The 27,005-nt window shown below is 42.1% G+C and overlaps 1 protein-coding gene across 2 annotated transcripts in view; it reads right to left on the bottom strand.

The window, feature by feature from the left end:
• Positions 1–27,005, bottom strand: part of lmx1bb (LIM homeobox transcription factor 1, beta b) — a 52,238-nt gene that overhangs the window by 8,836 nt on the left and 16,397 nt on the right. The gene's annotated exons all lie outside the window — the stretch shown is intronic.

Here is a 27,005-nt window from a genome sequence, read left to right as displayed (position 1 = left end):
ATCTTGTTTATGAAGTTTCGTCGTCTGTCTTCATCACTCTTTTAATTCTCAAATGCATGTTGGCGCAGAAAAAGAAGAAGAAAAAAAAGAAGAAAAAAGTCTTCTGGATAGACCTACAACCAATCACAGCAAGGTACACATTCAAGTTGGGCTGATCCGCTTTCAATCAAATCAAATCAAATCAATTACTATCAAAAGGGAAATTCAGTTAGTCTGGTAGAATCTCTTGAAGAATGAGACAGTCTGATGGCTGTAGGAGCGAAGGATCTTTTGAATATCTCCGTCCAAAAATAAAATAAAAAATAAAAATAAATGGCAGCACAAACTTTATTGACCTATAGCTAACCAGCCATTAAAATGCATTTCTGAAAATATTTGAAGCAAGAATTGGGCAACGCAGTAACAGACCCTTGATTCATATTTCAACAGTGTTGCCTAGTTTGACAGTTTGATCTGAGTGTCGTGAGTAGTGAAGGACAGCAGTCACCATATAAACCCGCCCCTTATTAGATAAAGGGTTGTGATTGATGGAAATCTGTCTGAATGGGAGAGGGCCTGTATTACTATCTAACCGTAAAAAGAGCAACAACTCACTCTTTCTATTATAAATGAAAAGTAGTGGCGTTACTTTGTCCTATTGCCTTTCTCGACTTAAGGGGTTTCTGACTAAGAGTCAAGTTGGCTCACTGATCCTGTGGGCAGCCAGGGAGGTGACTCCTTTTGGCAGCAGCTCATCTGTTAAAATTTCTAGGGTGGGCCCCGGTCCCGCGTCATTCCAAGCGAGCTCAGTCATGGGCACCCAAACACCCTCACAAATCCAAAAAAGAGGCTGGATCATGTTCTAGTGCAGTGACCACTGAAACCTGATGATCCTAATCAAGCCTTTGAGAACAATTTACACATTTCTTTCATATCCATGACACTCTGTATGCATCAGATACCATATCAGTGGCTGTGATTCATTGCTGACTACTGTACTGAGCTGCCCTCTGGTCTGTTCATATTTCATCTTACTGTCTAATATCGTGCCTCTATGGCGCAACACGGCCTCTATCACCATTTCCTAGACAACACCTCCATCTTCTTTTATATCCTTTCAGGAAGATGTTTGCATTGTTTTATTGGTGACTGAGAGGCATTTAATTCCTTCTCTGTTGTTCAGAAGAAGCCACATTAAATGGAGCAAGAAGGCAGGGAGTGTGGTTGATCTTGTCCAGCCGTAAAGCTGGATTTATTAGTGGCCTCTTTGTTTGCCCTGGTCTGGAAGACAGCTGGCAACCGCCTATCTATTTGTGGTGAACATCTATTTCATTGTGCAAGGCAGGGAGGCAGCAAGAGGAGCAATTGACATCATCTGCTGGTTCGGGACAGGGATGAGCGATAGTGATGAATATAATGTGTAAATATGAGCGGAGGGAAACCAAAGGATGGTTTTGTTATGGTAATGCTGTTATAGGTGCTGATTGAGTACTGATACGGTGTGTGTGTGTGTGTGTGTGTGTGTGTGTGTGTTCACACATGGAAATGCATGTGTGTGAGCAGCTGTATGCACGCTGGAAACAAGATACTGTGGTTTCTCTCGTTGTACGCTGCTTCCTAAAATAATTGCTTCACTTCTGCTCATCAGATCAGCATCTGATTTTTATGTTATCTTAATTACATCCCAGGAATTGATTGATTATTGTACTAGTTTCATCCGTCATGACGAACACCTGTATCCGGCAGAGAAAAAGCGGCGTCTGATTTTCTTTTTAACCATCATGCAGCAGTAAAAAAACAACAGAGATATCAGAATCTGGCACTCACAGGGTTCATAAAATCCTCTAATCTTTCATTTATTACAATAAGTTAAGAAGATTATTATTCAACTATGGAAAAACCTCAAGGATAATCCCTTGAAAAAGAAATGTTGGCATGTTTCTCAAACAAGCAGGGTTCTAGTTTAAGTGACCTGCCAACCTGGATCTGTCTTCTAAACAAACGTCCGAGTTTGGACGCTACAAAACAAAAGGCAAGAACAACACTACTCATCAAATAAAAAGGGAAAAAATAAAATAAAAAAGGAAATCTTACATGGAGACACACTGGTGAAGATAAACGGAATATTCAGGGCCTTGTTTCTACTTTTTAGAGGGATTAGTGTGCTACATGCTGGGATCAGGGAAAAGAGGTGATGAATCTGTCAAGACGAGTTCCCAGCTCTAACTCTAATGTTTAGCTAATGATTGCCGGCTTAAGGCGAAGAAAGAGAGCAAAAAAAGTTGAGGAAATGACTTGTTAGCGCGGTTTTGATACGTCCAGGCCTCCGCATTCACCTACGACCGCTCTCTCAAATCTTCTCATCTAGATGAAAACATTCTCATTCAGCCCTCTTTCCTTTCTTCTTTCTCCTCGCCGCGTCTAATCTTGTAAGCCATTATTTTTCTATTTCCCCTCTCTGTCACTTTGCATTATTTTTGCTGCTGTAATTCCTATTCGTCCCTTCTGGAATCTTCCTGTCCTGCTTTGTCCTCGGGTCTAATCCGGACTTTCTGCCTGTTTTCAGTCCCTGGTCCCCATTCTCAGCGGGGTTCAGATGGAATAGCCATGCATGACGCCCCTTCTATGGCAACCACACCTCCACAGGAAGGCAACGGCGACTTTTCGGATGGGCAGAGAAGGCCTTTGAGAAGCTGGCAGCAGAAGTAAATCCTTCTCTAAGGAACAAGGAGAATTAGCAGGGAGCAGTGGACTAGGGATTTAACCCTACCCCTCTCCTTTGAAAGGCACAGTCAGTCCCACTCCTGCGGCTAGCCACAATCAAACAGAGGAGGAGTGGGGAGGTGGCAGTGGGGAGAGGAGAACACAAACTCCCTGAATGACACAAGCAGTGGATTGTGGAGGAGCCTAATCCCACTTTAATACCTTTCCAAGTTCAGCTGCTAAAGAATGCTCTTTAAAACAACACCACTGTGTGAGCAGTGAAGGTTGACCAGGGGGAGGCACGCCATTCAACCTCCCCAACATTACCTGATTAGTGGTTTGAGGACCAGGCCAGTGGGCCAACCGGAGACGAAGGAGAAGATGTAAATGATAATTTTATAGAAAGAAAAACAGACTTCACAGCTCTCGGTTAAGCTCTACTGGGATATTAAAGATATCAAAGTGCTGTAGGTGTGAGTGGAATCAGACTTAAAGTGGTTTAGGTGATTATTTGCCACGTTCTGCTTCTACTTGATCCCAGTGACCCATCACGCTAAGACCCGTATTCACCTTAAAATCCACCTTCTGGAGCTGCTTGGGTAACATGACTCCCGTTGTCGCAGAGGCAGCTCCTTTAAGCTAGTCCGCGTATAAAAGACAACACAAAGAAGACCACCAGCATGACAAGCCGCGTCCCCTCAGCTCTCGCTTTTCCTCCTCCCACACCTGAACGCACAGATCAAGTGATGAGACTCCTCCTGTGTGGATCAATGGTCGCATCTCAAGCAGAGAGAAGTGTCAATATTTACCCAGGGCCTCCCCCAGAACTGGACTCATAAATGAAGAGCCCATCTCAGCACATACCTCTCTCCCAAAGGAATCATTACGTCCCTCTTTTTAATCCTGTGTCCATATACCTGTAATCCCTTGTCTGTTCTTTCTTACGTTATCTATGCTTCTCTCTTCCTCTCCGTGACAGCTTATCACACTGTCGAGGCTTGTAACGCTACAAGCCGTGTTTTTAGCAAATGCAGAAAAAAAACAACACAGACGAGAACAAAAAAAGAGCATTATGAAGAAGACAAAAGCCAACAGGGACCGACAGTTATTTTGTCTGATGAACACTTCAGCCGAGCCAAGTGCAGCTGAGAGACTCCGGCCTCTCCGCTGCTCTTCTTCTTCCCCCTTTTTTTCCAGGCACTTTGGAGAACTATGCACTCTCCCTTTGAACAGATTATAGGCAACTTAAAGTGTGACAACATCTTAAGCTCTCACCACATGTTGCCAATGATTTCCCTTCTACAGACATTACATTTAATGCTTCTGCCGCAGTGATAAGCATCAGGAGGACTGGGCGGGATAAAAGAAACCCAGAAGAATAAGAGAGAGACGAGGGGGGAGGTGGGGAGTGGAAGTATGGAGCTGCTTATGGCGCTTGATAATCATGCTACATTTAGGAACACGTGCAACAGTCTCACCTACTCCCCTTTTGCTATTGAACAACACTCGGAGAAACACCATAACAATTTAGAGAAGAATAGCTCGGGCTATTATGTCACCGCATCCCTTCAAAGACAGAGGGGATGAGGATTATCCAGGCTGCAGCTGTAAGCTATTACTTTGAAGATGGGCTCTCGTGTTTGAGCAGGAAACCTGTGGCCATGCCAATCATGGCAGAGGTGAGAGCTGAGGCCTGTGAGGCAGGTCAGACGAGGGCCTCCGGGCAGGACCAAGGGCATGTGGAGCGCATGTATAGCGCATATAGTTACTTCTGGTTCCAAAAAACCAAGATGGTGCCTGCAAGTTTTAAAGGGTAGTGACATCACGCTGACAACACCCCACTTTTTCTACATCTCTGGTCTTAACAGAATAGGTCAAAATTTGGGGAAAAAGACTTATTCACATTCTGGCTGAGAATAAGACAGTCACATCTGTTGGCTGAATATACAGCCAGGATCCAGTTAGATTAGCTTAGTTTAGCATAAAGACTGAAAACATGGTGAAGCAGGTATGTAAATACTTTAATCAATACTTCCACATTTTTGGAAATGCGCTTATTTTCATGACGGTTTTCTTTAGTTAGATTCAAAAATGGTTTCCACTGTCACATCTAGCTTAGCTTAGCATAATCCGTCTCACAGAGGTAGCAGAGGTCTCCAAACTGAACAGCCACTTCTCAGCTTCTCATGAGACACGCCTCAGTGTGTGAGAATCGGTTCTTAGCAACAGTATCAAGAGCTTAAGAGGGGAAAACATTTGATGTCCAGATGTTGAAGGAAAACCTTTTCAACTCTGTCTCAACATTGTAAAAATGACTCTGTTATGTACGGTGCTGTTGTCCTCTAGAAGCAGCAGACACTAGAAGCTGACCACACTGGTCTAAAAATAGCAACCTGAATTTAGCTAATACAAGTGTTTGATTGCTTGCAGTGGGGCAGATGATAAAAGTGGACTCCAAAAGTTCTATTGTAGCACAGTGGGTGTGCGTGTATAAATAAAAGCAGCTAGAGCATAACCTCATTCATTCCTTCTCTACGAATAAACTTTCACTCTGTGTGAGTAGCACAGTACAAAAAAGTGGGGCCAATAATGTTGTCTCCATAAATGATCTGAGTAGCTGACCTTGTTTCATAGTATCAGCATTTCTCTTTGGAGCATAGATTCATGGAGAGTAATGAAGCCAAATAAAAAGTGCCATCCTTCTGCTCCCAAGGGCCAGCTCCAGTCAGCTCTAAAAGCTGCTTAATCACCATCCCGTGCTTACTACATTAGCATAATAATGGCCTTTAAATTGAGGCTCTTTGTTTTTTAATTAAACTCCCAGCAGGTAAAAGTAAAACACATTAACGGGAGATGTGTACACCACTAATGGCCCAAAGGTGCCTTCTTCATCACACAGCTCTGGCCACAGGGTTCTGCTTGTTCCCCGCACTGAAGCGCAGCAACCGGCTGCCTGCAAGCTCACAGGGGAGGAATGAGACGAGCTGATTGCACTTGGCATAGCAAAGATAATAGCGGAGACGTGTTTTCGATGTGTTAGTGTATGCATACGCACCTGCCTTACATCTCAGAGGGAGCACACTTAGTAATAGCTGTTGAGCAGAACTATAGTGAATCCGTACAAAAAAAAAAAACTGGTTACAGTTAGTCTGGAGCAAGGTGTTTCCAGGATCGTCTATCCCACACGTCTGCTATTGTGAAAATAAATATGGCCACTTTATTTCTATGGCAGCATGAGCTCCTATGTGCTGGAATGTGCGGCTCCCTCAGACGAGTCCCCGGTCAGACAGGCATATCTGTACATAACGCTATACCGCACAGCTGCACAAAGAAATCCTAACCCTGAAGTCGTTATTCAAATGATCTCATTCCAAGAGGCTGTGTGTTTCCCAGATTACTCAACATGTGAAATACAGTTTGCAGAGGATGTATTCTAACTGACTGCAAGGTCCTTAAACACATGCATGTAGTGTCATTTTCTATTTTTGACAAATGCAAATCACGTTCGCTGTCAAACTACATGAAATATATATATACGGTAAGCCACGCCCAGTCACAACGCATGTTCATGCAAAGCTCCAAGAGCAACAGCAGAGAATTGTCTTGCAGTATCAAGCGCTTCTCTTTCACATGTGCCTGCTAATGAGCCAGTAGGAAAACAGCGTGGAAATAATCCTCCCCAGCCACACAGGTAGAACAAAGCTCATGGAGTGAAAAGGACAGTGTGTTGGGCAGCAGAACAGGCTAAGTACACATCTAAATACAAGAGTAAGCAGGCAGGCACACATGATGCTGTTTAGACAGCTGGTGTTCCTGAGTATGTAAAATGAGCGCAACATCACATTTAGGCTCAGTTTTTAGAGCTCACAACAAATACTCTGAGCAACAGTGAGGGAATTATGACTGTAAAAGAGGGTTTTTAATTTTTTTTTTTTTTTTACCTGTTTTCCAAAGTGGAGTTGATCCTTAAACAAATAAATGAAAAGTCTGTGAATTAAGAGGCTTTTATAAAGTGCTCAGCTCTGCCTTTTGTCACTGCAGTAAGTGAAGCAGTTTGTAAGGGCCATCACCGCTGGAGATGTGACATGTTTACAACGCGGTGCCTCTAAAAGTAAGACGCCAGCAAGAACCCTACTAAATAAAAAAACAACCCTGAATAACTCCTTTTAAAAGGACCTGTAAAATCATCCGTGCCCATTTTATATATTTCTTTCCAATTCTAAATCGCAGGCTCTCTGTTTGTCCACCCCTTCCGAGCTAATCTGCGTGAGGTGGAGCAGAGCTGCACCATTAAGGGCTCGGCCCGCTCGACGAGCCACTGAGAGTGATTGCTGCTTCTGAAAGAGCTGGGAGAGCAGAGAGAGTGATGGCTACAATAAGTGTAATGGCTCTCACATGTTATAGAGCTATGGCTAACTGTAACTGCCCACAGATACACATACACTTTCATTTTTATTTTCATCTAATGAGACTCAGGAAAATCATGATGCTTTTGAGGAAATGAAAACAAACTGACCCGGCTGATATGGGGTTTTTGAGGCCGATACTGATACCAATTTTAGAATTATGATCTCATGTCCACATAACAATTCTCGAAGACTAGATTAAATCATGAAAAAGTAAGTGAGATACTTTCTTTATTGTAAGAAAATAAATGGACTCATCGCAGTAGATTCAGAGCTGGAATGGTTAAAAAACAACATTTGGATTGGAGGGCTTTATAATTACTATTGACCCAGAGGTTCTGGGTCTAAGAAATAAAACAAACAGTAATATGAGGTGTTCTAAAGCACAAGTCTGCAAATATGCAAAGACAGGGTCTGGTAGAGAGCATCACGCTTTGGCTTCTTTTCTCCACTCCTAATCTGTGGGCCTACACAATATTAAGACGGCTTTGGAGCCACTTGTGACCCAGCTGTGCACTAATGAAAAATTCCACAGCTCTGTGCAGAGGCCAATGGAGCTTGACCTCTTTCCACCCTGAACCAAGCAATGTCCATCTTGAGGAGTTTACCAGGGCTGAAAGATACTGGATTAATAGGTAGCAAAGGAGAAAGAGAGACAATCTGGGAAAAAGCCCCCTTTTTCTCTTCCTCCAATCTTTAGTGTATTGGTTTGAAGTAAAGTGTTTGCCCAGGTTTTAATGGGCAGAAGATGATCTGGAGATCATTGTGGTGGAGCCTGGTTAGATGAGGGGGCTCTGTTTATTTAACAGAGATTCGGTCTAAGCCCAAAATTAGTTTGGGGGGGAAGGAGAGTGTGAGGCAACCAGGAATTAGACGTTGTTCACAAGATCCGGATTCATGTGTTTGTGATCCTGCTGCCCTTGATTCTCTGTCTCTGCGTCTTAACCGAGACAAAAGAAAGAAGAGCAGGCATAGTTGAGTCTGCTGACTGTGTGAGGATCTACAGCGAGGAATTACAGAGTAATGTACACCATGTTAGCTACTCAGATAAGTCAATAAGCACTCATAGTTTTTATAAGGATGTATATGTTTTGGTCTGCTCTGTCTTTCATTATCTTCTCCCCCTATTTTTTTTTTCTTGGCATTTATTTATCTGCACTGAAACATAATTTAAAAGACCAGATCAGCCACCCACTCATCCTCTTTAACATTCAGTCACACAGATACACAGTGATGCTGATAACATCTAGGAAAATAGACAAAAATGCTGCAAAATAATAAATACATTTCTTTTTCAGACAATTTTAAGGGAAATAGTGAGCAAAAGTTTAAAATTAGACATTAATGAAATACTGTGGTAGTATACATCAATTAAGCGGGATCAATACCAAGCATTTCACCCAGGGCAACCTTCTGCGTCACCTTAAATTCTCATCAAAATGACTCGTAATAATCTACGAGCATCCAAATCATTGATGCTTTAAAAGATGAGTCCATCTTTGATACCCTTTAGGGAATAGACTACGCAGCTAAATAAGGGTTGGGAGGGTGGGGTGGGGGGGATGTGAGAAAATGAGAAAGGGAAAGCAAATGAAAAATAAACATTGTTATTGAAAGACAGGATGCTTTAAGACCCGGGGGCCAGGGATTAACATTCAGATTAGCATTCAAATAATATATTTGAATTTCTGATCAGCAATCCTCTTCAAAGAGCTAAATCCCGAGATTAGCAGGTGTTATGCTAAAAAGCTGTGTTTTTTTGTCAGGAACGTAGCTACACTAGCCAAACAAATATGTCTTTGAGTGTGAGGGGCTGGCATGGATGTATGGCTGTAACCATGGCGACTGACTGGTAGTTAGGAGCCTTGGAGAGGGTGCAGTGTTGGAATGTGTCAAACAGACAGAGGGGCGCACATACACCACAGAGCAAACCAAAAACCTGCTGTTTCACTAAAGACCAGCGGCTACATTATTGAGACCACCTACAAATTCCACCCATCTTTGGGTCGACTGGGAAAGAAAGGTCATTTTGCATTTAATTTTTTTTTTTTAATACATTCTTTCCCAAATGCTTCGATCTAAGAGTTTCTAAATGAGTGTCAGACATAAACAGTGATTCATTTATATTAGAAGGTTGAAAAAAAATAAAGCTGGATAAGAGAATCACATCGTGTTCAACCAAATGCAACATGCAATAAACATGCTGCTGGAAGTAATCAAATTTAATTTAATGCAATTTACCTCATATTCTCTTTTATGTATTGTATGTCAGGAGAGTTAATATGATGTAAAATTTACTTCTGATTGAAATTAGCCCCTGATTTTCGCTACATGGAGTTCATATTATACATTATTGCACATATATGGTTTATTTCTCTATATTTAGATATACCAAAAAATGCCAACAATTGTTATACACAGTTGGCCATAAAGTTGGAATAACTAAGGAACTATATAATAACTATATAATAACCGTATAATAAAAAATGCTATAATATATATAGTTTGCTATAAATGACCATTTGTGGAGCATAACTAAATTAAAATTACATTTACAGAAGTACTGTCCTGAAGTAAATAATTTGAGGTACTTGTATTAGCTTAAGTGAGTTTACAGATAAATACTTTAAATACAATAACATATTAAATGGTCTTATAAAATATGATGCAATGTTTAAACTACCAACAGTACATAAAAAAAGCTCAACCTTCACCAAGTGGAGTAAAATGCTATTAATTAATGATGCACGATATATATCAGGACCGACAAATTATTGTCCAGTAGTGGTCCAGCAGTATAAATTATTAACTACAGCAGAATTAACAAGAACAGCATCGACACACTGATACAGAAGCGGGTAGTGGCTCGTCATCAGTATTTAATACATAGAGATGTCTGATTTGACAGATTATGTCAAAGCATTTCATTCAAATTATTTGGCAAAATGCTCCATGAAAGCCAAAGTATGTTTATGAAGCTTTTTGACAGACTTCACTAGAAAAAAACAAACATTTGAAGAGTCAGAACTGTGTGTTTTTGTTGCACTAACAGTGATTTCAGCTGAAATATTAAATCATCCCTCTATGCTCACTACATCTTTCTTCTCTAATAAACTACAGGATATAAACTTATTTTTAAAATACAAAAATGTGCAATTATCAGTTATAGTATGGGTATTGGCTGAAAAAAAATCCATATCCCATATCCTATTTTTTCTAAATAATCCAATCATTTATGATGGAATAAAACCCAGAGGAGCTATTTAAAAAAAAAAAATTATAAGTAAATTTAAAAAGGAAAATGTTTTTTTAAACTTACACTCAAGAAGAAGTAAATAATGTGAATACTGCAGTCATATGTCTACATGTATATTTCTGATGCTACTTATCATTTTTGTCTTTTTCTTTGTCTTGTATTTGTACAGGCATGTATACTCAACAATACAAGGATGAATCTATGTAACACTGTGTACTAAACTGTTCTGTTTTACTCTTTGTGTTATCTTTAAAGCAACACCTGCAGCACATAATGTTCTGTCCTGTTGATCATTTCATCATTGTTATCGATGATATACATTCCACACAAACCACAAACAGTCCTAAAAGAACATTTATTGTTCTTTTAGGACTGTTTGTCTAGACTTGCTGCAGCCTGCATTGTGTATGTGTGTGTTTAATCTTGAAAGGGAAATTCTCTCTGCATCGTAGCAGCTAATGTTACTGTGAAACTATGTTGTTCATGTCTTAAAGTATTCGAGCATGCATTTAGCCCCAGGAGGTCTGGCAGAGGACTCGTCTGATGCCCTTTCTGCTCTTTCTCTCTGCTCTCCTCTGTCTTTCCCACCCGCCCCGCGCGCACACCGAGCATTTCTCTGTCATGTGGTTGGCGGAGTGTAAAATCTCATCTCTCCAGCTGGAAGAGAACAGGTTCGGCAAAATTCCCTTTTCTCCACGTGGAGCCTTTAAGGCACAGAATGGAATGGCGAAGCATGGCACGGCACGTCTGCTCTGTCCACAAACCCAACCAACAGTGTATCTGCATGGCCCTGCGGCGCTAACACCTCCAGACACCTCGGCGGTCTTACTGCGGCCCTTTAGTGACTGCATTATGACCCCTAACAGAGCACTGGCAGGGTTTGTTTTCTCTTTGCTTCAGCTCGGGATTCAATAAATTGGCATTGCATTGTAGTGAAGCCCACAGAGATACAGGTGCCTCTACTTGGATGATTCATACATACAAGGCCTGCTTAAACTGCCTAATATGAATTCTCTGGAGAGTGTGATGCGGCAGCAGCTGTAGTTATGCATATTTGGCTTCTCGCTGGTGCCCCTGCCACTCATTGTACACATGATCGGCCCGATATGGATGCTTATTTGTCTTCAGACGTGATGACAATGACTCCCGCCGCACTGACACCCGTGGTCAGCCCTCTCAGCAAGGAAAAAGGTTTGTATTCAGCCACCAATTTTACACTCTCTTTAGGTCCAGGAGTGTCTTTGTGTGCCGGGGAGCAGCCCCATTCTCTGTGGCTGTCTGAAAAAAGCAGCTGTTTCTATAATGCTGTGGCAGCACTTTATGTTGCAGAATGATAAATGAAGGGGAAGAGGCAGAGCTGAGGTGCAGCTGAAGCACATGCACACGCAGAAACAATGGCATAGGAGGGTTTGTGCACTACATGGATATGCTCTCTCTACGCCTATTTTTCAGCCTCGCACACATACACACACTCTCTGTTTGCAGGTTAGACTCCTGGAGCTCACCCATAGCCAGAGGTTATGTGAGCGTGTTGAAGCAAAGGGGAGGGGGGGCTAACAGACTGACACGTCCCACCAGTCCCAGCGCAGACCCGGGGGAATGAGAGGTTGCGCTCGAGGTCCCACCGGGACCTGTCGCTCTTCTGTCCTCGGGGCAGTCATCTTCCTTTCCACCACCAACCTAATGACAGAGCCCCGAGGCCTCATCACTCCACCCCCCTGCTACCAGCTCCACGCTCCTCTCTCCCCGTTGTCCTACCCAGGTGCCTGTCAGAGGGGTGTCTGCTCTGCAACTGGTGTAGCCGACCACATAAAGGCCCCCCTCCTCCCACAGTGCCTCCTCACCATGGCCCGGGGCTCAGCCTTTCATTTTGAAGTGGCGCAGGCCAGCTCTGCACCAGCCTGGGCCCTCGGCCTGCAGCCTGCTCCATTGTTTGGCCTCAGAGAAAGACTATTATTTCAACTCAATTTACTGTGAGTAAACACTGAGTGATAAGGCCCCCTGTCCTATCCCTCTCTCTCTCACACACACACACACACACACACACACACACACACACACACACACACACACGCGCCTCTCTGATCCCTCCCTCCCTGACCGTGGGCTGTAATATACACTGCCAACAAATCACTGCTCTCAGCCCATTGCTATCACCGGCTTTAGAATGGAGCTTACTAATTCACTTTCCAACACAGATCAGAGGACAGGCCTCATGTGTTTCAGAATATGGCTCCACCACCATGCTGCATTTAAAGGGGCTTGTGGCCCTATGGTGGACTGTTATAAATTTAAAGCAACAGCATTCTCACATCTCCTACCACACTATTCAAATGCTAAATCTGCACTAATCAGATACAAATATGCAAAGATCCAAACTGCGAAACAGTGTCGCGACAGTTTATTAAAACACAGGATTTTGATCACTTTCGGCATCAGTAATATGATGAATGTCTGCTTAGATAGATCAGCTGAGCTCAGAATAATTATGATGGTAGCTTTTTGTGTTTCCCAGACAATGGATGCAGAGTGACTTGCAGCTGCAGGAATGAGACATTGTGGCCAAGTGTATAGTTAGCGGTGTTACACGCAGCCAAAGCAGAAAGAAAATCTTCAGAGATAAATGTGATTTTTCAGCACCTCTTTTCCTTTAAAAAAAAAGAAAAAGAAAACATTGTTTGTTCTGTTTTTCATTGTTTCACCACGGAAAAGCCCTCGATCCCTCTTCTGTATGAGGACCTGTACTATGTCTTAATTATACAGAATTATCAGCCAGCTTTAAATAGCAGTCGTTTGCACTGTCTCCGCCTTATGTGGCTAATATAATTATTGGGAGCCTACTTTATCTTAGGCAGAAAGAGGCTGACACAGTAGCACAAACTAATGTGATAAAAGCTTAGCATATCACGGCTTGATTCGAGGATTTTAAAGGTAAGTGTTTATGACAAGGTAATAATGCCTCATGCAAAAGGCTGGCCTGTAAATTGGTTACTTAAGGCATGATGGATGAGGGGGAGCCTAACCTTATTTCCAATAGAGCCTCTTGATTTCTAGAGCTGTGGATAATGAATTTGATTTAATTAGACCATCCCTCATCTAATTAAGAGTGGGAGAAATCTGGCCCTGTGTGTAGTCTTAAAACAGGCACTACTTTGAACCATATGGACATATCTGACCAACTGCAAATTCAGCATTTTCAAAGCTACAAACGCTTTGTTAAAGAGTCGTCACATTGGCCCCAATTACCATTCATCCAACCCATCCTTCATGAAATAAGTAACAAAAACTTAATCAATTAAAAATATGATTATTGTGTGAAATAAAAACAAACTACCAGCCAATTAAGAATAGAGTTGAGAAGATGGTACTTGGGATTAGGCAACAGCTATAAAGGTCCAATTAAAGTAGTGATTCATCATCAGATTATTAATGAAGCTTGTGAGAGTCCTCTGCAGTATTGGTAATGGGCTGCTTGGCCTATCTCCCCCTAAACCCTCTGGGTAGACCTGCTCCTTACACTGCCAAGGTAATCTCTTTAAAGGCCAAGGAGATCCAGCAGCCCACCAGGCCCCCAAAGGCTCCCTTGAGTTGCTCCCACTGCCTGCTATACTCTGCGCTTCACCTCACAGGCTTGACAACTCTCATTATGGCTCCAACTTTTCTAGGCTTCACCTTGGAGGAAAAAAAAACCTCTCTCAACTTGATCATTCTGACAGCCCCGGGTGTTGTATTTGTCATCCTGCGACTAACTGGACGTGCTCGCGAGAGCAGGAGGAGAAATGATGTAAAAGTCTGCCGTGTCCAGAGCCAGATATCTGAAGCCAGTTCTGATTTGCTTCTGGCTCTGATGGTATCCGTCGGAGGGTGATATCTCACTCAAAATATCCTAAATCAGCCGTTATTATTCCATATGCGAGAGCGCCTTACAATACTTATCATTGACAATCCATCTCTTAGTGCCCCTTGTAAGCTGAAGAACCAGCTCACAACCCCATAGATGCTTAGGTAGCCACAACACTGTAGATCCAATTACCTGTAATACACACTTCAGTTTATCTCACTCCCAGTCATTATCTAAATTGCCGACATATTATTAGGGTACCTGCCTGAGAAGTGTGTGTGTTTCTCTTTGTCTCCTAATAGGGCCCAAAGGGAGTGTTGTTTTGTATGTAACCCTCAGTAGGCTCTAAAGGAATGGGCTTTATAACCGTTTTCCAAAACAAAGTGCATGCGGGAAGCACAGAACACTTCACCATTATGCACCAAACACAAACGTATCTGTCATGACATGGTGAGTGGTGGAATCAGGAGATTAATTATGTGATTTTAGAGAAAGGAGCCCAGCTCCTCAGTCGGAGCGGTCCCTCATTACATTACCCTGGGCCTCCTGAGGAACCCAATTGACTTCAGAGGCACACACGACTCCTCCACAGAAGACCTGCACTGATTGAGAAGAGTGACAACTATTAACGGGTGATCTTAGATGGTCTCAGCAGTGGTAGTCTAGTGTAATTCCAGCAGGGAAAAAATCAAACCACTGAGGTTAAAAGCCTCTTTTTCTGGTGATTTGGGTGTCAGTTTCACACTCTGAACACTCATTAAGGTTTACTATAATACAAGTGTCAATTAAAGCATTTAAAGGTCCCATATTGTAAAAAGTGATTTTAATGTGTTATTTGATTAGAAAACAGGTCTAAGTACTGTGGGTGGGCAATATGGCCAAAATCCTTTATCACACTAAAATTATGTTTATATTACAATAAAGGTATTTATGACATTACAGTATTTTTCTGTAAATTCAGTTAGGTAACTGTTTAAAATAAGATACCTTACTTCAAATTTTCTTCTTTTATTTCAAATTCCAATAGGTTATAAAACAAAAACAAATGCCCTACACGAGGCAACACTGAAACAGTACAACTAAAATCCTTAAAAAGGGAAGCTTTAAGATTCCTAATAATAATAATTTCAATTGTTAAAGGTTTTTAGTTTAACAGGAGGCCTTCTCCTGCTCTGTATGTCCAACATTAGCCTAAAACTTTCTCTTATTTCCGTAGACTTGAAACAATGCAAGATCATGCAAAAGGTTACGAGAGAATAGCTACTTAGACAAAAACATATTGCTAAATCTCTACCAGTGGAAACATTTTACTGCTGCACAATATAAACCATCATATTGCCCATCTATACATTTTTAAAAACATATTATATATAGGTAGAAAGTGCTGCTACAGTCATTCCCCAGCTGCAATGATGGTGCAGAGACACTGACAGCGCAGTAACTGGAGACCTCAGGTCAGATCAGAATGTTATTATAATAATAATGTGCATGTAAAGATTTTCAGGTAGAAACCCACAATACGAGTATGAACCTGAAAATGAGCACAATAGGTCCCCTTTAAGGTTCTGTCTCTTGACTCAGAGATTTTACTCTCCAGTGAAATCCGGAGACTAAGTGAACTCGGAGAAAAAGCAAATTCCTTAAAAACCATGGATAATCCTGGTGCATTTGATTTCAAATGAAACTGCTTTTAAAAGCAGCAGAGTGCATTGCTTTTGACCACCAACATTCCTCTTAAGATCTTAGATATTAAGAAAAAATAATACTCTTAGAGGAGAGGACTGCAAACTGTAATCATGTGAGTGTATTGTGTTTACAGTTTGTGTGAAGACTCTCCTTCCATCTTTGCTTAAAAGTTACTATGCTTTGTTTGATGCTGGCACTTATTTAATGAGCAGACCAGCACTGAGACTGTCACGAACCCACGAAGGGGAGAAACTGAAGGCCAATCGCACCTCGCATCATTCAAATCATGTCCATGCAAGTGAGATGTACTCTTGACACTGGCCGCTCCTCGGAGAGCGATATATGCAATTGCAGAATAGCTGCGGCTTGAAAATGTCTCATCCATAGGGACACTCACAAGCAATAACACACCATATGAGAGACAGACAGCTAGATTGAATAGAGAGACAGCTAGACAGGCAGAGATCAAGTCCAATCCCGCTCCCGTCATCTGGCTGTATGTTCACAGGTCAGGCTTAAATAATCTAATTCCTGGGCTTTTCCCACAAAAAGCCAAGTGCCACTCAGGAGAAGTGGCAGGGAGAGAGAGAAAGAGGGGTTTGGGAAGTGGATGTGGAGAGGGTGGTGGCGGTGGTGGTGGTGGTGGTGGGCTTGAATAATTATGAATCAGGGAGCTTAACCTTCTGGGGAGTTAATTTGAAGAGCACTGGGGATAGGGGAGTGGGACTCTTTATTTCCCTGGGGTGCCCCTAATGCCATTGTGAGGGAATGGAGAGATCAGGACACGCAGCAATATCGTGTCTGTTAGCCACCATATGACGAGCTGACCCCAGAGCAGCGCTGCACAATCACACCTGCCGTCATCAGGGCTAATTTGTTAAACATATCAATAGCGCTCTGCTGCCTGGCCTTTTCTCTGCCACACCGGACCATTGATTCAGAGTGACAACACCCGGCCCCCCCTCCACTCCCCCCCCTTCCATGCTCTCCGGCAACAGACACATTAAATCACTGGTAATCTACGAGCTGTACTTTTATTTTGCAAGAGAAAAAAAATTGGATGATAGTCAAAGCTCAAATAAATAAATCAATTTAATATGTGTTGGCAACAATTTCATGCCAATTTGCAGAGTTATTACACCTACTAAAATACTATTTACATCAATACAATTTTTTTGCAAGCCCACATGCACAGTAAGAGACACACTCAGGGATGAGAAAAGACAAAGAGAGGATAGAGACACAGGCCGAGGGTTAGGTAAATCACAGCATGCAAAGAAATGATACTTTGCAGCCCTTGGCTCTGCAAAGGCCGCGAGCTGGAATTCTTTTATTTGGAATGGGGGCCTCTGTCCCAGGCTCTCACCGGGAGAGTCTCCTGTCATGTTTGCAAGCATGGAGGTTGAGAGATTGGCTGGCTGAGTGGCTGGCTGGCTGGCAGAAAGAGCCTGTTGTGTGGCTGTGGCAGCAGCAGCCTATGGCAGCACAGACCTCGACATCTGGATCCAGTTTGCTGGGAGCACACTCAGACAGGGCCTGACTCTGCCAAGGGGAATCTCAACCCTTTGATTCCTACTCCCATGGCTTGCTCTAATTGTCATCCCTCATTATTTAGTCAAAGGTGGAGGGATGAATCATAAACTATTACGGAGAAATGACATTTCCTGCTCCGAGAGAAATCCTCCTCAGCCTCGCTCTCCCTCTCATCTCAGCTGATAAGGAAAATGAATTTCAAACGCGGCTGGAGTGCAAACATCTCTCATCTCGGCTCATATCATTAAGATTTGGCTGAGAGGGTCTAAGGGTCTGAAACCACAAGTGTTGCGAGAGGGAAAGAGGCGAAAGTTGCAGCTGATTCGATGACAGTCCTCAATTAGAGAGGGGATCTTTGCTGTCAGGAAAAATCTTTACAAAATAAAAGCTTGTGTTCAAACTGGGCTTCAACAGTAGCAATGGCAGGGATTACTGCAAATAAAAGCAATGTGTTTTCTGTTGTAAAATACATATGGTAACACTGCGGAGAGCTTCATAAAGATCTTTTGCGAGTGAATCATCAGATATGTTAATAGACTGCTTTACGAGCCTAGTAATATATAGTTAAAAGAGAGAGAATTATAGCAGGATTCATGAACAGAGCATCTTCAGTACTGTCACACTTTCTGTGAGTAAAGTCTCTTATCGTATAGAGGTCGTCTCAAACCTAAACCTCTAAACCCCACAACCTAATAGTGTGTTTAAAGGCATGTCACCAAAAAAGTCCACCTGTAATCTAGTCAGAAAGTGTAAAGATAGAAATTATTGTCGGATTTTCAAAATTCCGACAGTTCTTGAACGAATCATGTGTGATGAACACTTTCATCAATGAAAATAAATAGTGATATTTCATCAAAAATAATTTTATTCTTAAAAATAAACCGTTTGCAAGAACCAGATTCTGTAAATAAAAAAAACAACAAAAACATTAAATTCTGTGTTCCTCAATGCAGCTGGGTAGCCATGAATGACTCAGCTGAGAACAACAGTGATGTGACAGAAAATCAGTGGCCTGAACTGAAGGTGTTTACACAGAGCTGAGAGGAGAGGACAAGAAAGGTTGTAAGTACAGCTTGTAAAAATGTAAATAGGAATTCAATATGTTTGGCATGTTTGAGCCCCCATTTTTCTTTTTTTCCAATATTTATAACACTAGTGAGCACTTGGAAAAATTGTGTATATATAGATTGCATTTTATTCCAATAACAAAAATATTATCAAATAATTTCAACCCCAAAAATTTTAAAGTCTTTTTTATGTTTTATGGCATTATAATTGTTATAGTGTTATACCACACAAAATGTTTGAGTTGTCCCTACTTCTAGCTATGATTGAACTGTTATATGCCAAAGAGGTGCAGGACTTATATATTGCAGTAAACAAGGCCACAGTGAGTAAACTGTGCCAGGAGCGGGAAAAAGAAAAGAAAAAGAAAGAACCTGAAACTCCTTGTGGTTTGGAAGGTAAACTGGTACAGCAACTTACGAATATCAGTCCAATCCTCTTGTTCAAATCTGCCTGAACACATAAATCATCTATTGTTCATTGTGTAAACTCCAAGGAATTATAGGAACATCATTTAGAAATAAACTGTACGTTTAGATAGTAATAAACTGACTGATTGAAGACTAATCAAGAAAGAGTAGAGGCAGAGTAATAAATAACGGTATTCTTATTTGTATTATCTAAACTCTTGACTGGATGAACGTGAACAAACACACAGTATGTAGAACAGTAATGTAATTTTGCGGTTGCTCTCATCACAGCAACAGTCGAGTCAAGCGGATAATCTGGCCAGTAATGACAGGTATGTGTCTGAGCACAGCATCAGACCAAATGAGAACAGGTTGTGTTGTTCTGTAACAGATCATAGAGGCAGAGTGAGAGAGCACAGCACCTCTGTCTTTGATATTTTCTCTGTTTGTTTTGGAAACTCAATGATGCGTGATTATGTCTCGTGCTTGCGGGTGTTTAGGTGTGAGATGTGCCCCGTTCTTTACCCCTGAAGTGGAATGCGTCCTCTGACACATGACAGCATCTGTCTGTCACTCACTCACTCAGCAGCAGCAGAGAATTGTAGTGATGACAGATCCTTTTAAAAGATAATTTCATTTTCTTAAAACGGAGAGGAAGTTGAGGGATAAAGTTCTTAAAAATAAAGCTCTCCTCTATCAAAGCTTACTCGAGCAGAACCAAGTCTGAGCATCATGTACTACTTTCTGTACATTTGCTGGAATGAGAAAGATGTGTATCAGCACCTTCTTTGGCTCTTCTTTTTTTATAGCGGCCATCATTCACTCACCACCGGCTAGATGAGCCATTTTTCCTACTGAATGTTAAGCCTACCATCAGATTAAGCAGTGTCTGATTTCAGTACTAATTGTGCACGTCCACTTAAGAGGCTGACAGCTTGGCGAATGAGGAGGCTTGCAGGCCTCTGCGGCACGACACTCATCCATCACAGCCTAACCGATTGCATCCCTCTGAAGGCTCAACACGCTAACACCATTAGCTCTACTGCTGGGCATCTAACTAGCACATCACTCACACGGCTACATGCTAACAGCATTACGGCTAATGCTGCCCCTCTAACTAACACATCCGTCATAGGGCTAGAAATCCTACGGCTCTACAGAAACACGTGGAGCCACACTGTCTCTCTCCGAGACAATCGCCCGCATTATTTCGCCTCTGTTGCTTCTGTTGCTCGGCTGCTAATGCTGCTCATTTGTCTCTGAAGATGCTGAATGCCACTGAAAGAAAGTTGTTTTGATTCGGGTTTCATCCTGCCCACAACAGATCTGGGCGTATCATTGAATGCGCATGCCTCTGTGAAGGGAGCCATTCAAATCCGATTATGATTTCATATTTCACAAAGACAGTACACCACTAGGATGATTTTTAATTAGAACCAGAATCAGTAAAAAGAATGGGGCATGGAGACAATAAAATGAGGAATGCATTCATCCATGTGATGATTCTCCGGCTTTATTTAAGATCTGTGCCAATGTGCTAACAGCATTAATGAAGTTATAAAGAATTATGAGGGGAAATCAAATTTGCCTCGCCACTTGAGCGCCACTAAAATGCCAAACAATAAACTACCAGATTGCAAATTAGATCAGTAAAAATATCAAACACATTGCGGTGCAGGAAAATCCATAATTGCATTTAGTGCCTGGCCTCTCCTGGGGGAAGAGACACTAAAGATCATCAGCAGGCTACACGGGAGCCGCTATTGACAGAGCGGTAAAAATCGACAGGCTAACTAAATAAACACTCCAGGCTCCATTAAATATTCAACGGCTGAGATTTGACAGTCTAGCGTGCCTGCCTCTCCCCATCGCCTCCATTGGCTTCTCTCTGCAGCACATCTTCTCCCTGTCTCTCCTCCTCCTGCACTCCCCCCTCTCCTCTCTCCTCTCACCCCCTCCTCTCCCCTGTGACTCCTGACAGCAATAAATGATGCGGTGCCTGAGGGCGCTGCTCCAGTGGGAGACCTGGAAGGATAGAGCAGGAGAGCAAAAGAAATAAAGGGGAGACAGCCTATGACCAATGGCCATTAACCAAGGACTGAGACAGGGCCCTATGACATCCGCTGACACCCCACCCCCTCAACACACTCTCATTCTCTCCGGCAGACTCACACGTGCACATGCACTGTTACAAACCTGATACGCCACAGCCTCCTCTCTCCATTTTGTTGTTTATGTTCTAATACCGCAAAGACAGCTGAGCCACAGAGCTCTGTATATATAAAACAGTATAAAGGTGGTTTCCTCTTTCATTCTGCTAACTTAATCACAATCAAACAGTTTATCCTGCATGTTTGAAACAAAACTGGCACCTAGAAGTGGTGAAGGTGAAAATCCCCTCCACTCACATGCCATCTAAACTCCTGCAGCCTCCTGACAAGATCATATGCATTCATCTGCTGTGGCGAGCCGAGCCGGGGTTATGCAAATGAGAGATGACAGTGTTATTGTGTGAGGAATATCAATGGAGTAATTACTGTTCCATGTCGGGCTATTGGCCCTCCGCTGCCGCGCCCAGCCAGCTCGCTTCATTTCTCAGCCGCCCTCTCAGGGGAGAGATGAGCGACGTGCTCTGGAGAGCAGAGCTAATAATGGCAGCACAGATACAGGCAGGGCTTAGACGAGCCCCGGGGTCCTGAGCCGCAGACTGCTAAACGTTGCAGGGGTCTCAGGAGAGCCCCCCAGCAAAGATGAAATGATTAAAAAACCACCCAACCTGACTGACAAGCTGACCGGCCACCTATAACTCTTTGTGTGGCGGGTCAAACCACCAGTGCTCGCTTCAATCATAACAGCGGGTGACCTTTTTGGACATTAGCTGGCTGCCTGACAATGATTCTTAGTAGAGTTTTAGAGAAGAAGGAGAAAAAAAAGCAATATTGGCAGATGAGATGAAATGTTCCAGGTAGCTAACCAGCAGAAATGTGCTGCACACATTGACACACAACAGAAATGAATCACATGGATTGAAGGGATTTGTAAATCAAAAAGTGATAGAGATAGGTAAATACAAAATGATCCTGTAAGTACTTTGCTTCACTGACACTGTGAGATCAAAATGATCTGGTCTGGCTTCTTTTTAGTGTCTTGGCAGCCGTCCAATGAGCAAACTCCTCTGGCATGTAAGTGTCATCAAATTTGAAGCTCAAATTTGTTGGGGTGTTAAACAAAGCGCTTCCCCTCAATGCGCGAAAGCGTCAACTGCCTGTAACATGTCAACTTTATCATCTTTTACATGTGAAGGATTGTCTAATAAATAAAACTGCTGAAAGGCCACAAGTTCACCTGATGGGGAGAAGGCAATGCGGAGAGAAACTTCAAAGAATGACGGCTGGTACAGGCCCCGGAGCTGAGAATTAACATACCAAGCAGGAGGAATGTTTCTCCCACACACCTTAGTGAAGCAGCAACCTAATCACTTTCTTTTTCTGAAAGAAAAAAAAACAACCCAATTCCTGAGCTGTGTATTTGTTCATAATTCACTTGAATAAAATAACGTTTTTAGACGTGAATTCCATTTGTATTCAGTGCAGCTGAAAATGTCCAGATTTCACATTTTATAAAGTCAACTAATACAGCATAATGGACTGTACACAAATGAATAGGCAGGGGGGGTTATTTTTTTCTTTTTGTTAAAGACTATAATCTAATCAATCTTTTCTCAAACCAAAATTAATATTGCATTATCACTTGCCATTAACATATTAGAGTTAAATGATAAGGATATGGCACTCCATCTTAAATTCTTCATGCTTTTGATTTAAGTTATTATCTAGTCGTACTATTAATTTTATAATATTTATATATATACTATAGATATTTCAGGGACAGTATGGCTGTATCAAGACAGGGGAAGGCTCCAAATAAAATATTACACAGTGGCCCATAAAGTTGGAATAACATTTTTTTTAAATCTCTTTCCATTAAATTATTGTGACAATGTGATTTATTCTTGAAATTCTTAAAGTGTATATCTTCTCAAAACTTTATTAATCAATCTCCTCCAAACATATCACAATGAAAATAAAACCACAATTAACAGGGGATTCAGTCTGAAAACTAACATAATCAATATATTTCCTATTCAAATACACATAGCAGAATGGTCAAAGCGGCGGCCATTTTTATGTGTACTATTGCTGTTGCTGTAGGGTGCTGTTGCTGTGGGGTGCTAACTTCCAAATGCGCAGACTTGCAGAAAGTCGCGGACTCCCTAATGTGAGGTTTAGCAGTAACAATCAAACTAACAAAGCATGGAGAGGCCTCTTATAAGCAATATCTCTGTTGCCTAGCTGCTTAAAAGGAATTGTAGGCTCAAACTATTGGGTGTGATACACCTTACAGCCCCATTGAAAAGTAACTAGTAAAATGTTATTTTGCTCCACTTTAGTCTTATTTATTTCATTTTAGTACTTATTTTCCATTAGTTTGATGTTTGTTGTCACTGTCCATCTTATTTACTCACTTTCTTTGTCTGTGTGAATGAATGTATGTTTGAGGGGATATAAATGAAAATGTTTGTACACTGGACATAAAGTTTGATATGCACTTGAAACTTCAATAAAAAATATTGTTAAAAAAAACAAACAAAAAAAAACTAGTAAAATGTCCACAGAAAACAGGTCTATGTGTGATCTACTCTCATTCTATTTCTATGTCTACAATATTTTAACCGAAACACCAGATAAAATCTTATAATCCGACTTAAATACAACTGTCTGCACTTTCTAATATCTGTGTCGTGATCTGGGGCGTTGCACTCATGAGACAAGGGCCGGATGAAAAAGTAGGTTCATGCGCTGCACTTGTACCTTAACACCATTCATTTCCAGGTCAGGTGCACCTCTCGCAAGTGTCCAGACACCCCATACATCTTAACAGGCAAGGAGCGCCTTATCTCCATACTTATCTCTCAAGTCATAATTCCCACTTAAAGCTGTAGCCTCGAGCAAATGACTGGACAGGACGGGCCCGGGTGGTACAACACTCCCACTCCTGCAGGACAACTTTGAAAAAAAAACATGTCTCACTGCTTTGGTAAGTGCTCATAAAGGGGCCAAACTCCTAAAAAAAAGAATTTGAATGTGAACACGTAAGAAAACAAACATGTGATTTAAGTTCCCTAAGGTCTAAAAAGTGAAATGTATTTATAATCTGGTACTAAAGTTCGGGTCGAGGGATACAGGGGGCATTGGTGAACGTACTCAGCTTAAACAGTCATCCCAATCAGCCGTTCCCAGGCGACGAGCAACAGAGAGAAGCCGACCTGAGCTATACACAAGGCTCTTGTCCGACGCTTAAATACTGTTCCTCGTGAGACAGAGTGCTGAGCGTTTCCCCCACAAACCCAGAAATTCACCAAGAATGAAAAAGTCAAACACGATTTTCATCCAATCAGTGATAAAAACAACACAAGGGCAAAATATAAAGCACCAAAAAAAGATCTTTTTTATATTTGTGGTGCGAAATCTCAAATGCTTCCCTACCTTTCTCACTGTTATTGTTCTTTTTTACTTGGAGGCTGTTTTTCACAGCAATAAAAAACAGGCCGACAGAAACCTGCCTCTCCCTGACATGGTTTTCTAGATGTCATAAATCTGATTGTATGACTAACTGGCTGTTTTGTTTATTATTCCTGTTTCTTTGCTTAATGTCCTTTCAACAGAGCTTTGATCCCGCTAACCTTAAGGATCCTCACCATAAACACTTACCTCCTGAAGACGTTTTTATCACCCCGAGGCTCGATGCCAGGCATCTGCGCGGAAGTGCAACAACAGATAAAACTTGCCCAGTTACCAGTGAGGGCAAAGAGTACAACAGCCTCTCTGAGTGAAATGTTTTAAAGCTCCTCCATCACCCTCTGGTTATGGTTCCAGACTATTGTGGGCTGATTTGGCATTAAGAGATATCATGCATGTCTTTTTATCTGTTCTGCTATTTAAACATGGGACTGTCTTACCATAGTTAATACAGTCACCACAAACCCTCATGTTTTGGATTGCAAATTACAACTCTGATGTCATCCTGGACCATAAGAACATCACATCATCCCATCAAGATGTACAAATATAACAGATGCTAACCAGATCAAATCAGAATTCATGCTAGTTTTAGTAAGATACTGACTATTTAGATGTGTGTTTTTTTTTAAACATAAAAGCATACACTCAAACCCTGCATGTCTGAGCATACATACAAACACACAAACCACCCGTGAACACTCAATCGTTGCCAGTGATGTTTCTTTGAGCAGGAGACCACAGGAATTGTTTATCACTGCGGATCAGAGTGACTAATCAGAAGCAGGCTGTTTCTTCTTGAACCTGTGCGAGGTCGAGATGTTTCCTCATCCCACACTGAGAGACGTACGTGCCACAGCATGACCTACCCCTCTCCTCCTCCACCTCCTCCTCCTGAGTACTTCGCCAACTCTGGTCCCAGCTCCACATCCAAAAAGGGACACTCTGTGATGTTCTGCTATCCCAGCGAGACTACAAAGATCCATGCTTTGGGGTAGCAGCAGTCTTTAAACCGTGCCTTACTCAAGACAAATGTTCCCTTTTGTTCTGGTTTATTTATCCCACCCTTAATCTTAATAATTAGCAGATAATGCATATTCTTTCCACTCTTTTTTTCTCAGCCATGAGTAAATATATCAAAGGACGCAAACGAATAATTATGGTAGATTAAAAGAAGAAAAAAAACAGTGAAGGGAACAAAATGTGATTGCAAGGCAAAGTAAGAGTTTCCATTAACATTTGCCAAAGTACCATTAAATGTTATGGGCACATCAAGACCCACAGAGCATGTTGGTCAGCACAGTGGGAGTATGACATCTTACACTGTGCAGGGCCTCATCTGGACCATGCAGACAGCTTCAAAAGAACTTAACCGTCAGGAAAAACAGTCTGTCGACCGTAACCGCAAAGCAAAAAGCACCACTCACGACGAGATAAATGCCGAACCGACTTACCCTCGGGGAGGACGTAACGATTGACGTATTATAGTAAGTTACGCAACATTTCTTTGATATAAACAACAACAAGGTGATCATTATATCCAGTCGAGGCCAAATGCTGTTAACAGAGAGAAACAGGCTGACTTGTGCAGAAATAACGACGCAGAGCCGAGGCGCTGTGATAGAAGTGATGGACCTCTGTTGCCCATGAGGGATGTTTCAAAGCCACTCGAACGCTTGTCAGTGCAGTTTATTACTTCCTTGAAATATCTGTAAAAGTGGAACCATTGAGCAAAAGAAAACTGTTTAAGAGCTAGGGGTGTAAATCTCTTTTAATGCTGCTGATCCCTGTGTTAGTGCCGCTTCCAGAAACCGCTCGCTGTTTCTCCTTCCCTATGGTTCCCTCATTACGCATCGTCTAGGAGAAATGGCTACCTTTTCAATTCGCCTTCTCAAATATTGCAAAGTATAAGCGGTTTTCGAAGTTATAACTGCAGGGGATGTGTCTGCCAAGAGTCTGTCGCTTATACTTAGCCCCCCCTGCTCCCCTCCCTCTTTAGTTCTGTGGCTGTTGGTTAGGAGAAGCCATGTCACAAAGCCAAAGTTGTGACATACAGAGGCATGCTGTTGTAGTATAAACTTGATATGGATATTTGTGATACCACAAGAACATCTTAGAGTGGGTTGTGATGGCTACTGGATGACTAGCGTTCCTAGTCACCACTGATTAAGAAATCCTCATTTTGATGAAGAAACTGTGTTTTTTTTTCTCCTGTGTATTTTCTTCCAGTAAGGATAGATTTTGACAAGAGTCCCGAAGCCCTCCATTTCTCCCCCAGGTTAGGTTAGTTCCTGGTGGGATGTTTTTGTGCGGAGAGGCCACTTTTCTTTCTTATCTTCCTGTCATCTCTGTGGGACGGCAGGGCACGACTCCTTCTCTGGCTCCAGAACCGCAGGCTTCCCCTGGACACCAAAACCGCCGCTTCACACTAGATGTACTCTTTGAGAGGGCGGTTGTTTAGGGTGTGTCAGAGCTTATTAGCGGCAGAATGTGTGAAAAAACCAGAGCTGGGTGCACTATTTGCAAAATACGTTTTTATGGGTTGTT

This window comes from Centropristis striata, chromosome 7 (assembly GCF_030273125.1).
Source record: "Centropristis striata isolate RG_2023a ecotype Rhode Island chromosome 7, C.striata_1.0, whole genome shotgun sequence".
Taxonomy (NCBI): domain Eukaryota; kingdom Metazoa; phylum Chordata; class Actinopteri; order Perciformes; family Serranidae; genus Centropristis; species Centropristis striata.
This window is presented reverse-complemented; position numbering and strand designations above follow the sequence as displayed.